The sequence below is a fragment of the Zingiber officinale genome, chromosome 1A (assembly GCF_018446385.1).
Source record: "Zingiber officinale cultivar Zhangliang chromosome 1A, Zo_v1.1, whole genome shotgun sequence".
Taxonomy (NCBI): domain Eukaryota; kingdom Viridiplantae; phylum Streptophyta; class Magnoliopsida; order Zingiberales; family Zingiberaceae; genus Zingiber; species Zingiber officinale.
The window spans coordinates 164,012,624-164,028,552 of record NC_055987.1 but is presented as its reverse complement, the minus strand read 5'-3'; the positions used below and the strand labels follow the sequence as shown (position 1 = coordinate 164,028,552).

At 37.3% G+C, this 15,929-nt stretch overlaps 1 pseudogene; it reads left to right on the top strand.

Moving 5' to 3' along the window:
* The window catches only part of LOC122006176, a 40,253-nt pseudogene that overhangs the window by 22,411 nt on the left and 1,913 nt on the right, over window positions 1-15,929 (top strand).

Here is a 15,929-nt window from a genome sequence, read left to right as displayed (position 1 = left end):
ACAAGTTCAAAAAGAAGAAAACATAAACTCGAAAAATAAATTTGATAAACTAGATCTAATTGCCTCTTGTATTTAGAATTCATACAAAGAAAAATAACTAGTATGATGCAGAAGAAAAATACTAGTTATACCTTCTCTTTGTAAGCTAATGACCTCAAGATCTTCTGCCGTATTCCTCGCCTCGCCTTGGACGTCGTGTGGGCGACGATCCTCCAAGATGAACACCACCCAAAAGCTTCCTCCTTCTTCTTCTAAAATCCGGCCACCACCACCACCAAGGAGAAGAGAGCAAAGGGAGAGGAAGAAGGGAGAGGGTCGGCCACCAAGAGATCACCCAAGCAAAAGAATAAGAGTTGTATCTCATGAAGCCCCCTCGCCCCTTCTTTTATATTACTTGCCCAAGGCAAATAAGGAAAAACCTTTTACAAAAAATAAAATCATCCAAGAGTTTTTTCCTTTTTCCTTTTTATTTTTCCTTTTCTTTCCTCTTGATTGAATCAATCACCAATCAATGGTTATGATCAATCCTATTTGGTTTAGAATTGAATTTGGTTTAATCCTATTGGACGGCCCTTGCTTGGGCACCAAGCAAGGTGGCCGGCCACAATTAAAAGGAAAGGAAAAATAATTTTTTAAAAAATTTTACAAGAAGAAATCCTCTTATAAAATTAACAAGCTCTCTTTCCTAAAGTAGGAGTTAAAAAAGGAAAGTTTCTAAAAATTAAAATCATGTTTTAAAATTTAAAAACTCTCTTATAAAATTTCCTTTTTTAACATGGTGATAGAAAATTTAAATTTTAAAACTTCTTTTTCTTTTTTTTTTCTTAAACCATAAGGATGGTTAAAAAAGGGAAAGTTTTAAAATCTTTTAAACTCTCTATTTAAACATGTGGCCTAATTCAAATAAGGAAAGTTTTAAGAATTAAAATATCTCTTTTAAAACTTATAGTTTTCTACAAAGAGAAGATTTTAAAAATTCAAAACAACCCTCCCTTTTTGAATTATTATGGCCGGCCCCTACAAGCTTGGTCACCAAGCTATAGGGTCGGCCCCTTTTAAGAGGATGTGGTCGGCCATTGCTTGGTCACCAAGCAATGGTCCGGCCCCCTTCTTGGACACCAAGAAGAGCCTTACATTTGGATGGATTTGAGGCTATAATGAGGCTACGACAGGGACCTAGAGGAGAAATTGGTTTTGGCCTTTCGATGAGCTTGAGTATCCCGTGTTCGCCCCGAACACACAACTCAAGTTCATCGATAATAACTCATTCCACTAGAGAGTTATTACCGCACTACCGCACCAATCCCAAATTACATTATGGGCTCCTTCTTATCATGAGTGTGTTAGTCTTCCTGTGTTTAAGATTACGAATGTCCACTAATTAAGTAAGTTACTGACAACTCACTTTATTAATATCTAGCTCCAAGAGTAGTACCACTAAACTTTATTGTCATGTCGGACTAGGTCCACCTGCAGGGTTTAACATGGCAATCCTTATGAGATTCTCTTGGGGTCATTCTCAACCTAGATAACTAGGACACAGATTCCTTTTATAATCAACAACACACACTATAAGTAATATCATTTCCCAACTTATCGGGTATATTGATTTATCGAGCTAAACCTCACCCATTGATAAATCAAAGAAATAAATATTAAATATATGTGTTTGTTATTATATTAGGATTAAGAGCACACACTTCCATAATAACTAAGGTTTAGTTCTTTTACTAAGTCAGTACAAAAAGAACATACCTAAATAATCCTACTCAATACACTTAAAGTGTATCAGTGTAATTTATTAGTCAAGATAAACTAATACTTAATTACACTACGACTATACTGATAGTTTGTTCCTTTCTATCTTAGTCGCGAGCAATTGTTTATAATTTATAGAGAACCGACAACATGATCTTTTGAGTGTGACACCACACTCCATGTTGTCTACTATATAAATTAATTGAACAATTACATTTAATAAATAAATACAGATATTGACCAATATGATTCTTTTATTTTAACAAATAAATGTTTACAAAAGTTAGACTTTTAGTATACACTCCAACACGTTAGACCTAGCCAACAGCTCTCTGCAGAAACCCAATTTCTGCCAACGGCTATGTACCAGTCGACTGGTCCCCGCACTCGACGAGCACAGAAGCATTCTGTGCGTTCTGTGACATTGGATCAGTCGACTGGTCCCATGACCAGTCGACTGGTCTTAGTACATTCTCACACACTCATCCTTTCCGGAGTCGCCTTTAAAACACTCTTCCTCGACCTTCGTCCCTCAGATGCACCCGTGCCCGTGGCTCCTCTCCGTGTCATCCTTCACGTTGCCTTGAAGTTCGCTTCCCTCGGATCCACTCCATTGCTCCTTGTCCGACGGTCCCTCGGATGTCTTCCACACCATCTTTCACCGACTCAAGGATCCGAGCCCTAGGATGAGCTTTCCAATCTTGGTCGCACCAAGTTCCTCATGTGTTTCACCAAATCCTGCAAGACTCAAACACATATCAAACACATATGAAAGCCTAACTTAAATGTTTTGACACACACATCAAAATCATGATCAAACCGATCAAACTTGGGTCGATTGCACCAACAATATATACTTTCATGATATCCTCATCATAGTAGGCTCTATTTCTACATTTCGAATGATTACACGAACACCGTAACAACGCCATTTATATATTCTGGATGACTCTTAGAAAAGTTCACAAACTCTTCAACTTCATAAATAAAATTTTCTCTAATAAATCTATTTTCTAATCGATTGTACATCCAAATTTTGTTCATAGATATTTTTATCTAAAACTAATAAACTGAGAATTAAAAATTAACTTAAATTAACATACTAACATAAAACAAATAAAAAGACTATATTATGTTATACATTAACATACTAGCATAACATGTTAAATAACATAACATATATCTTAATTGAAATATGTTAAATAATATAAAGTATAATTTACTAAATTATATCTGAAGATATGCAGGTCACTTGGAGAATAACAACAAATGTCATCTGTTAACGAAATAAAAATAATTTAGCTTAAATTTTTACAAAAAAAATGATAAATTCAAAGCAGGAACTGCTGGTGGTGGCCGGCGCTAGCATACAGCAGGTGGCCAGCGCGGTCACCAGGTAGGCAGCAGGAGGCTAGCGTGGTCGCCAAGAAGGCAGCTGTCGGCTGCCACACTGGCCGCCTGCATCGGAAAGAGGGAGAGAAAGGGGGGGGGGGGGGGGGGGGGTTATTGCGATTAGGGAAAATGGAGTGAAGCTGACACACATGGAGAAAACGCGAAGGGTTAGGGTTTGTCTTTTAAGTGGCAATATCGACGGAATACATTTCCATCAGAAATGATAAAGTTTATCGACAGAATATTAATTCCGTCGGTAAAAATATGCTAACCTTAATCCCAATCGAGGGTTTTATGACAGAATTATATTTTCATCGGAAACCTTAAAATATTGTTGACGGAATAAATTTTTCGTTGGTATACCTATCGGTATTCCTGTTTTTTTTTTTTTTGTAGTGGTGAGTGAATTCAGGCATATTGAAAAATCTTAGTGAGAGAAGCTAGGTGATGAAAAGCCCTAGTGAGTGAAGCCAGATAGATTGCAAAATCTTAGTGAGTAAAGCTTGGTGATGAAAAACCCTAGTGAGTGAAATTAAACAGATATGAAAAGTCTTGGTAAATAAAGCCAAGTGAAAAGCCCTAGTGAGTGAAGTTAGGCAATGAGAAAGTCCTGATGAGTGAAGCCAGGGAGATTGAAAAATTCTAGTGAGTGAAGCTAAGTGATGAAAAGCCCTAGTTAGTGAAGCTAGGCAGATATGAAAAGTCCGTGTGAGTGAAGCCAGGTGAAAAGCTCTAGTGAGTGAAGCTAGGCAGTGAAAAAGTCCTAATGAGTGAAGCTAGGCAGATTGAAAAGTCCTTATGAGTAAAGCTAGGCAGTTAAAAAACCCTAGTGAGTGAAGCTAAACAATGAGAAAGTCCTGGTACGTGAAGCTAATCAGTTGAAGCCCTAGTAAGTGAAGCCAGGCAGTTAAAGTCCAAGTGGGTTAAGGTTGACTGGATACTTGGCACGAAGAGGGAAGTCTAGATGAGTCAATAGTTGATTAGACATATGGTGATTGGAAAGTTCAAGTGGGTCAAAAGATTGATCAGACACTTGACATGAGGAGAAAAGTCTAAGTGGGTCAAAGAATTGACCGGACACTTGGTGGACAAGTCCAAATAGGTCATGGTTGACCGGATCTTGGGCAAGGGAAGTCTAGACTTGGATGAAGCAAATTAGAGTTGGGCAATCGATTGAGGCAATCGATTGCCCCTAAGCTAATCGATTATGTAATCGATGCAAGAATACGAAGTGACCCGAATTGATTAGGCCAAGCCTTACCGATTGATCCATTTGATTAGGGTAGGTTGTTTGCAAGAACAGAAGGTGGCAGAGTCGATTGAGTAATTGATTCCGACCATGCTAATCGATTAGGGATGTAAATGAACCAAATGGTTCGCGAGTTATTCGGAGCTCGATTCGGTAAAAAGCTCGTTCGAGTTCGTTCGTTTATCTTATCGAGCCGAGCTTGAGCTCGATTTCGAGCTCCACAGTTTTATCGATCCGAGCTCGAGCTTAAGGATATTCGGCTCGTGAGCTCGCGAACATGTTCGTTTATAGGCTCCCGAGCCAAAAAATGAGCTTTAAAACGAGCCTTAAACGAGACAAAAAACGAGCTCTAAAATGAGCCAAAAAATGATCTCTAAAATGAGCCTTAAAATGAGCAAAAAAATGAGCTCTAAAATGAACCAAAAATGAGCTCTAAACGAGCTTGAAAATGAGCCCAAGCTCGCTTAACGAGTTAGGCTCGTTAACTTTGATAATTGAGCTAATAACGAGCCGAGCTCGAACTGTTCGCGAGCCTGATAATTCTAAAACGAGCCGAGCTCAAGCCTTGTGATAAAAGCTCGATTCGAGCTCGAGCCGAGCTCGAGCCCGAATATAACTTAAACGAGCCGAGCTCAAGCCTAATACTGTTCGGCTCGGTTCGGCTTGTTTAAATCCCTATAATCGATTGTATCAATCAATTAGGAAGTGTTTTGTCGTGAGAAGAGGGAATCAATTGAGACAATCGACTTAAATGATCGGGCTAATCGATCAAGGCCTTTTGGCGAGTGAATAGAGAGTTACGGAATCGATTGGATAATCAATTAAGGTTCTTTGAATCGATTGAGATGACTCTGTTGGAGTGTATACTAAAATTCTAGCTTTTGTAAACATTTATTTTTGAAATAAAAGAATCACATTGGTCAATATCTGTATTTATTTGTTAAATGTAATTATTCAATTAATTTATATAGTAGATAACATGGAGTGTGGTGTCACATTCAGAAGATCATGTTGTCGGCTCTCTATAAATTATAAACAAGTTGCTCACGACTAAGATGGAAAGGAACAAACCATCAGAATAGTCGTAGTGTAATTAAGTATTAGTTTATCTTGACTAATAAATTACACTGATACACTTTAAGTGTATTGAGTAGGACCATTTAGGTAAGTTCTTTTTGTACTGACTTAGTAAAAGAACTAGACCTTAGTTATTATGGAAGTGTATGCTCTTAATCCTAATATAATAACAAGAACATATATTTAATATGTATTTCTTTGACTTATCAAAGGGTGAGGTTTAGCTCAATAAATCAATATGCCCGATAAGTTGGGAAATGATATTACTTATAGTGTGTATTGTTGATTATAAAAGGAATCTGTGTCCTAGTTATCTAGGTTGAGAATGTCCCCAAGAGGAGCTCATAAGGATTGCCATGTTAAACCCTGCAGGTGGACTTAGTCCGACATGACAATGAAGTTGAGTGGTACTACTCTTGGAGCTAGATATTAATTAAGTGAGTTGTCAGTAACTTACTTAATTAGTGGACATTCGTAATCTTAAACACAGGGAAACTAACACACTCATAATAAGAAGGCGCCCATAATGTAATTTGGGATTGGTGCGGTAGTGCGATAATAACTCTCTAGTGGAATGAGTTATTATCGATGAACTTGAGTTGTGTGTTCAGGGCAAGCACGGGATACTTAAGCTCATCGGAAGGCCAAAACCAATTTCTCCTCTAGGTCCCTATCATAGCCTCATTATAGCATCAAGTCCATCCAAATGTAAGGCTCTTCTTGGTGTCCAAGAAGTGGGCCGGTCCAATGCTTGGTGACCAAGCAAGGGCCGACCACATCCTCTTCTATAGGGGCCGACCCTTTGCTTGGTGACCAAGCATGAAGGGGCCGGCCACAATAAATCAAAAGGGAGGGTTGTTTTGAATTTTAAAAATCTTCTCTTTGTAAAAAACTATAAGTTTTAAAAGAGAGATTTTAATTTTTAAAACTTTCCTTATTTGAATTAAGCCACATGTTTTAATAGAGAGTTTTAAAAGTTTTAAAACTTTTCTTTTTTAACCATCCTCATGGTTTAAGAAAAAAGGGAGATAAGTTTTAAAATTAAAATCTTCTATCATCATGTTAAAAAAGGAAATTTTATAAGAGAAGTTTTAAATTTTAAATCATGGTTTTAATTTTTAGAACTTTCCTTTTTTAACTCCTACTTTAGGAAAGAGAGCTTGTAAATTTTATAAGAGGATTACTTCTTGTAATTTTTTTTTTAAAAAAAATATATTTCCTTATTCCTCTTGATGAGGTGGCCGGCCACCTTGCTTGGTGCCCAAGCAAGTGGTCGACCATCATAAATTAATTAAAAATCATCATAAAATTAAAATTGGTGATTGATTCAATCAAGAGGAAAGAAAAGGGAAAATAAAAAGGAAAAAGGAAAAACTCTTGGATGATTTTATTTTTTGTAAAAAGTTTTTCCTTATTTGCCTTGGGCAAGTAATATAAAAGAAGGGGTGAGGGGGCTTCATGAGACACAACTCTTATTCTTTTGCTTGGTGATCTCTTGGTGGCCGACCCCTCTCTCCCTTCTCTTTTCCCTTTTGCTCTCTTCTCCTTGGTGGTGGTGGTTACCGGATTTTAGAAGAAGAGGAGGAAGCTTTTGGGTGGTGTTCATCTTGGAGGATTGTCACCCAAACAACGTCCAAGGCGAGGTGAGGAATACAGCAGAAGATCTTGAGGTCATAAGCTTACAAAGAGAAGGTATAACTAGTATTTTTCTTTTGCATCATACTAGTTATTTTTCTTTGTATGAATTCTAAATACAAGAGGTAATTAGACCTATTTTATCGAATTTATTTTTCGAGTTTGTGTTTTCTTCTTTTTCGAATTTATGTTTCGATTATTCTTTTTGGTTAACCTAGAGTTATTTAAGGAAATTAAATATTAGCTTTCCTTAAAAGGCTTTGACTAGGTGGTGGTGGTTGCTCCCATATCCAAGAAGGTCATGTGCCTTGTCATGCAGTCCTAGAAGCCAATTTTGGAAATTAATATTTAATGGAATTAATAACTTAGGTAGATTTGAATCAATAGTGTTAAGTTTCGCTTGCGATTCAAATCTAAACCATTAAGAACAAATAAGTTAAATTTGGAATCAATGATGTTATGTTCCGTCTGTGATTCCTAATTTAACTTCTAAATAACACAATAGGTTATTTAAGGAAAGGTTCAACACTTGTACAAAAAAAATTTATACAGTGGAACCGGTATATTTTCCTAAGATTAACCAACAATTGGTATCAGAGCTAGGGTTTGCCTCTGTGTGTTTAGAATTCAAATAGGTTATGCACATGTCATACATAATTTAGGCAGGATAATAGTAGGATGTGCTAACTCTTTGGTTGCAGGCTCCAACTATTATGACTTATTGATGTTGTGTGTGATTGGACCCTTGGACATGTCAAGGGCAATATTTTGTGTGTACATGATTGTATGTAACTAATACAGCAGGAGCTGTATTAGCCCTAGGATTTTAGAATTTTATTTTCGATCTAGATTACATGTACATTCCCTCGTGGAATATAGGATCGATATATGTAAAATTCTATTTTTGTCGCGGATCGGATTCTTGCGAGGCGTGGTACTTATAGAGCACCAAAGGCGCAGCGGAATAAGAGGCAAGATGGATGCGACGACTCGACCCGATGGCGATTGCTAAAGATGGCAGCAGCTAGGGTTGGTGCACATGGAGGGCAGTAACAGAAAAAGGCCATAATAGTTGGAAAATAATTTCTATATTTATTGCTTTTATTTACTGTGATGTGTGTGTATGCATGTGATGTATGCTAGGATAGTTTAAAATTCCTCACTTTAAATAACTAAGTGGGAGAGAGATTTATTTTAATAAATTCTACGATCTCCATTACTGGTTTGTAAGTGATGCAAACAAACTTGCGCGTTGGCTCTGAGTGCCTTCCTCCATATCGGATGAGTTTGTTTGTGGATCACTAGATCAAACTTCCATTTTGGATGACTATAGGAAATTAATTAAGAGCGTGTGATCTTCCCCATCGGAAGGGGCACAATCTTATTAATGGACTTAGTGTCAAGTAATGGTATACACTTAGACACGTCTAATAGTATCCTCCCCATCGGAGTCACTGTTATTATTTGTGTGACCGAAGGAAACCAACTATCAATTTTATTTGTCAAAAAGTTAGGTTGATAAGATAATAAAATTAATGGGTTACACCCTCCTTTTACAAATGTTGAATTTGTATACGTCCACACTATCGTGGCATACAAAATTCACGGTGTTTTGAGGTGTTGGTTAATTTAAAAATAGTATTGTTTGAGGAATCAATATTATTCTAAATTTAGAGTCCTGACCAAAGTTATTTTTGTGATTCTTAGGATGACTTTCAACCCACTGGTCATTATATTGAAAGAGAACAAACTTACTGGACCCAACTACATAGATTGGAAAAGGAACCTGGACATTGTCCTTACTGCTGAAAGCTATAAATTTGTACTGACTGAGGCTTGCCCTGATACACCTGACGGTGACTCTACCCCAGAGGAGATTGAGTATCATAAGAAATGGGTAAAAGCTGATAAGATGGTGCGGTGTTACATTTTGGCATCAATGTTAAATGTATTGCAACATCAACATCAAGATTTACTAACAGCTTATGATATAATGAACAATCTCAAAGAACTCTTTGGGCATCAAAGTCGGACTGCTAGGCAAGATGCAATGAGAAAATTAATGACAGCCACCATGTCTGAGGGAACGCCCGTAAGGGATCATATCCTCAAAATGATGGCCTATCTGAATGAAATACAAGTTCTTAGAGGAGAAATCGATGGGGAAACGCAGGTCGATATAATTCTCGAAACGCTACCCAGAAGTTTTAAGCAGTTCTGCCTGAACTATAACATGAACAAAAGAGAGTATACGTTGGCGGAACTTCTGACAGAACTATAGGCAGCAGAAGGTATATTTCGTCAAAGTTCTCAGATTCACTATGCTGAAAATGGTTCTACTTCTAAACTGAAAGGCAAGAAGAAGAAGAAACATGTCTTTTCAGCAAAGAGAGTGAATAAACCTCAGGGACAAAAAGCTAGAATGAAGAAGCTGAAGGGCAAGTGCTTCATCTGCAAGCAGACAAGGCATTGGAAGGCAAACTGTCCTCGTAGGAACTAGAACAATAAATGTATATCTCATGCTCTAGTAGTTGAAACATGTTTAGCGGTGTTATCTACCAGCACCTGGTGTGTAGATACGGGAGTCACTGATCATGTCTGTAATTCTTTGCAGGGGTTCCAGGAAACCCGACGGCTATTTGATGGAGAGATAACTGTCTACATGGGTAATGCTACTAAGGTGGCGGCTGTTGCAGTGGAAGACGTTTACTTATCATTTGATAGGAATAGGAAATTGGTTTTAAGAAATTGTCTTTATGTACCCAGTTTTAGAAAGAATTTAATTTCAATTTTTAAACTGTATTTGGATGGATATTCAGTTTCCTTTAGTAACAATGTGGTTATAAAGAGAAATAAAGTGATTATCTGTTCTGGTGCATTGGTTGACAATTTATATACTTTAAATTCAATTTCTCCCACAAAGCAAAATATGGAAATTAATAACACATCTTCTAACTCTAATAAGAGAAAAGAACCTTCGGAAATGAACCAAACGCATCTTTGGCATCTAAGGCTTGGTCATATTAACTTAAGTAGGATTCAAAGGCTTGTAGCCGATGGACTCTTGGGTCCATTAGAGTTGGAAAACTTTCCAACATGTGAATCCTGTTTGGAAGCTAAAATGACAAAGAGACCTTTTAAGGCCAAGGGGTATAAAGCCAAAGAAGCGTTAGAATTGGTTCATTCTGATTTGTGTGGTCTTATGTCTATCCAGGCTAGAGGTGGTTTTGAATATTTTGTCTCTTTTATAGACGATTATTCAAGATATGGATATATTTACCTAATGCACCGCAAGTCTGAGTGCTTTGATAAGTTTCAAGAGTACAAGGCTGATGTGGAGAAACGTCTAGGTAAAAGTATCAAGACACTACGGTCTGATCGTGGTGGCGAATACCTCTTAGGAGAGTTTAGGAATTATTTATCAGAGGCCGGGATTCAATCCCAATTGTCCGCACCTGGTACACCCCAACAGAATAGTGTGGCAGAATGAAGGAATATGACTCTTATGGAGATGGTTAGATCGATGATGAGTTATTCAGAATTACCAAATTCATTTTGGGGATACGCTCTGGAAACGACAGTGCACATTCTGAACTTAGTACCTTCTAAATCAGTATCTTATACTCCCACAGAATTGTGGAATGGGCGGAAGCCCAGTCTAAGACATATTCGGATTTGGGGTAGTCCAGCACATGTGCTGAAACCAGATGCTGATAAGTTAGAATCTCGTACAGAAGTTCGTGTGTTTGTGGGTTATCCCAGAGGAACGAAAGGTGGTTTATTTTATAGTCCTAAAGACCAGAAGATCATTGTTAGCACCAATGCCCAGTTTTTAGAAGAAGACTATATAATAGATCACAAGCCCAGTAGCAAAATTGTTCTAGAAGAACTTAGAGATGACACGTCTACTTCAGTACCAACAGTACAAGATGAAGTACCACAAGAGACTGCAACACGTGTCACACATGATACACAACCACAGACGGTGCCTCATCGTAGTGGGTGTAAGACAGCCTGAGAGATTCATGTTTTTGGGAGAGTCTTCGGACTTAATCTCGGGTAAACATGAACCTGATCTCCGGACATATGATGAAGCACTCCAAGATATAGATGCAGTATCTTGGCAAAAGACAATGAATTCCGAAATAGAATCTATGTATTCTAATAAGGTCTGGGAGCTTGTAGAACCACTTGATGATGTAAAAGCCGTTGAATGCAAGTGGATCTACAAAAGGAAAAGAGGGACAGATGGGAAGGTAGAAACCTTCAAGGCAAGACTTGTTGCGAAAGGGTATACTCAGAAAGAGGGAATCGACTATGAGGAGACTTTTTCGCCGGTAGCCATACTTAAGTCTATCCAGATACTCTTATCCATTGCCGCTCATATGGATTATGAGATTTGGCAAATGGATGTCAAGACAACATTCCTTAATGGTAGTTTTGAAGAAAACATCCATATGAAGCAACCAGAGGGGTTCATTGAAAAGGGCAAAGAACATCTAGTGTGTAAGCTCAATCGGTCCATTTATGGACTGAAGCAAACTTCAAGATCTTGGAACATCTGGTTTAATGAAGTAATCCAGTCATATGGATTTATTTAGTGTCCGGATGAGTCTTGTGTATACAAGAAGTGTAACAGAAACGTGGTGGTATTTCTTGTACTATACGTAGATGATATTTTGTTAATTGGCAACAATATCAAGGTATTATCAGATGTAAGGGTATGGTTGTCCAAACAATTTGATATGAAGGACTTAGGAGAATGTGCCCACATTCTTGGGATCAAAGTTATAAGGGATCACAAGAAAAGAATGTTGTGTCTATCCCAAGCTTTATATATAGATACAATCCTTGCTCGTTTTAGCATGCAAAACTCCAAGAAAGGTTTCTTACCTTTTAGACATGGAGTAGCTTTATCTAAAGAGATGTTTCCGAAAACATCAAAGGAGATAGAGGACATGAAGACAGTTCCTTATGCCTCGGCTATAGGAAGTCTTATGTATGAAATGTTGTGTACGAGACCTGATATCTGTTTTGCCGTGGGCATGGTTAGCAGATATCAGAGTAACCCTGGACAAGGACATTGGACTGCGGTATAACATATATTAAAGTACCTGAGAAGGACTAGAGACTATATGCTAGTTTACCAGGTAGATGATTTGCTCCCTGTGGGTTACACAAATTCGGACTTCCAATCATATAGGGACAACAGTAAGTCTACATCAGGCTATGTGTTTACTCTAGGAGGTGGAGTCATTGCATGGAGGAGTGTTAAGCAGAAATGCGTCTCGGACTCAACCATGGAAGCTGAGTATGTGGCAGCCTCTAAGGCAGCAAAAGAAGCTGTGTGGCTCAGGAACTTTCTAATGGATTTAGATGTGATTCCTGGTTTGCCCAAGATCATCACAATTTATTGTGATAATAGCGGTGTAGTTGCAAACTCAAAGGAACCGCGAGCCCATAAGGAAAGTAAACATATAGAGCGCAAGTACCACCTGATACGAGACATCGTCAAGCGAGGAGAAGTTGTCGTCGCCAAGATTGCATCAGTAGATAACCTGGCAGATTCTTTCACAAAGGCCCTTCCGGCGAAAGCTTTTGATCGACATGTGGAGGGGATGAGAATCAGATGTATGGCAACAGATATGGCAGCTTAGTCTTTTAGTATAAGTGGGAGATTGTTGGAGTGTATACTAAAAGCCTAGCTTTTGTAAACATTTATTTTTGAAATAAAAGAATCACAATGGTCAATATCTGCATTTATTTGTTAAATGTAATTGTTCAATTAATTTATATAGTAGATAACATGGAGTGTGGTGTTACACTCAGAAGATCATATTGTCGGCTCTCTATAAATTATAAACAAGTTGCTCACGACTAAGATGGAAAGGAACAAACCATCAGAATAGTCGTAGTGTAATTAAGTATTAGTTTATCTTGACTAATAAATTACACTGATACACTTTAATGTATTGAGTAGGACCATTTAGGTAAGTTCTTTTTGTACTGACTTAGTAAAAGAACTAGACCTTAGTTATTATGGAAGTGTGTGCTCTTAATCCTAATATAATAACAAGCACATATATTTAATATGTATTCCTTTGACTTATTAAAGAGTGAGGTTTAGCTCGATAAATCAATATGCTCGATAAGTTGGGAAATGATATTACTTATAGTGTGTATTGTTGATTATAGAAGGAATCTGTGTCCTAGTTATCTAGGTTGAGAATGTCCCCAAGAGGAGCTCATAATGATTGTCATGTTAAACTCTGCAGGTGGACTTAGTCCGACATGACAATGAAGTTGAGTGGTACTACTCTTGGAGTTAGATATTAATTAAGTGAGTTGTCAGTAACTTACTTAATTAGTGGACATTCGTAATCTTAAACACAGGGAGACTAACACACTCATAATAAGAAGGCGCCCATAATGTAATTTGGGATTGGCGCGGTAGTACGATAATAACTCTCTAGTGGAATGAGTTATTATCGATGAACTTGAGTTGTGTGTTCGGGGCGAGCATGGGATACTCAAGCTCATCGGAAGGCCAAAACCAATTTCTGCTCTAGGTCCCTGTCATAGCCTCATTATAGTCTCAAGTCCATCCAAATGTAAGGCTCTTCTTGGTGTCCAAGAAGTGGGTCGGTCCAATGCTTGGTGACCAAGCAAGGGCCGGCCACATCCTCTTCTATCGGCCCTTTGCTTGGTGACCAAGCATGAAAGGGCTGACCACAATAAATCAAAAAAGGAGGGTTGTTTTGAATTTTAAAAATCTTCTCTTTGTAGAAAACTATAAGTTTTAAAAGAGAGATTTTAATTTTTAAAACTTTCCTTATTTGAATTAGGCCACATGTTTTAATAGAGAGTTTTAAAAGTTTTAAAACTTTCCTTTTTTAACCATCCTCATGGTTTAAGAAAAAAGGGAGATAAGTTTTAAAATTAAAATTTTCTATCATCATGTTTAAAAAGGAAATTTTATAAAAGAAGTTTTAAATTTTAAAACATGGTTTTAATTTTTAGAACTTTCCTTTTTTAACTCCTACTTTAGGAAAGAGAACTTGTAAATTTTATAAGAAGATTACTTCTTGTAATTTTTTTTTAAAAAAAATACATTTCCTTATTCCTCTTGATGAGGTGGCACCAAGCAAGGTGGTCGACCATCATAAATTAATTAAAAATCATCACAAAATAAAAATTGGTGATTGATTCAATCAAAAGGAAAGAAAACGAAAAATAAAAAAGAAAAAGGAAAAACTCTTGGATGATTTTATTTTTTGTAAAAAGTTTTCCTTATTTGCCTTGGGCAAGTAATATAAAAGAAGGGTTGAGGAGACTTCATGAGACACAACTCTTATTCTTTTGCTTGGTGATCTCTTGGTGGCCGGCCCCTCTCTCCCTTCTCTTTTCCCTTTTGCTCTCTTCTCCTTGGTGGTGGTGGTGACCGAATTTTAGAAAAAGAGGAGGAAGCTTTTGGGTGGTGTTCATCTTGGAGGATCATCACCCACACGACGTCCAAGGAGAGGCGAGGAATACGGCAGAAGATCTAGAGGTCATTAGCTTACAAAGAGAAGGTATAACTAGTATTTTTCTTCCGCATCATACTAGTTATTTTTCTTTGTATAAATTATAAATACAAGAGGCAATTAGATCTAGTTTATCGAATTTATTTTTCGAGTTTGTGTTTTCTTCTTTTTCGAATTTGTGATTCGATTGTTCTTTTTGGTTAACCTAAAGTTATTTAAGGAAATTAAATATTATTTAAGGAAATTAAATATTAGTTTTTTTTAAAAGGCTTTGACTAAGCGGTGGTGGTTGCTCCCATATCCAAGAAGGTCATGTGCCTCGCCATGTAGTCCTGGAAGCCAATTTTGGAAATTAATATTTAATGAAATTAATAACTTAGGTAGATTTGAATCAATAGTGTTAAGTTCCGCTGGCGATTCAAATCTAAATCATTAAGAACAGATAAGTTAAATTTGGAATCAATGATGTTAAGTTCCGTCTGCGATTCCTAATTTAACTTCTAAAGAACACAATAGGTTATTTAAGGAAAGGTTCGACACTTGTACAACAAATTTTTGTACAGTAGAATCGGTATGTTTTCTTAGGTCTAACCAACAAACTCACCAATCGATTAGGGTTCAAAAATAGTCATTCTATAGGTGCGCGAATGGTCGAATGATGTGGCAGTCGATTAGGGAAAAGCTGAATCGATTAGAGGTATCAAGTGAATCCTAGAAAAGAGTTTTCACCAAGACTTGAAGCCAACGTTTACACAATTCTTCTCTACTACTGTTCGACGGACTTTGAGCTTGGAAGACAAGTATTGCTGTACTTTCCAACTGGTCCAAAGACATCTTCATCAATAAGATATCAAGCAAGAAGAAGGTTTTCATTTTGTATTTGTGTATTTATTTCTTGTTTCGAGTTATATCTTTGTTGTTGAGTTGTATGAGACTTTTCTACCTCCGGATTATTTTCGAGAAAAAGTGTTTTGATAATGAAGGTATGAGAGAGGACTGAATCTTGGATTAGTCATCTTCTCTTAAAGTGAATACCAATTAAATCCTTGTGTTAGCATTAGAGAGTCTTTCTTTGAATTTATTTGCTGCATCAACATTTACGAAGGGAACGAGCTAGGGAGCAAGACGAACTATTCATCTCTCCTCTAACTCTGAAGTGACCCAACACTCTTCCTCCGCTCTCCGATTCTTCGTATATCCCTCAATTTCTCCTCGTCAGACTCAAAATTTCTTTGATAAAGTATTTGGTTTAGGACCATTGGGTGTCTTTATAGATAGCCGATGTTTTTCTTCGA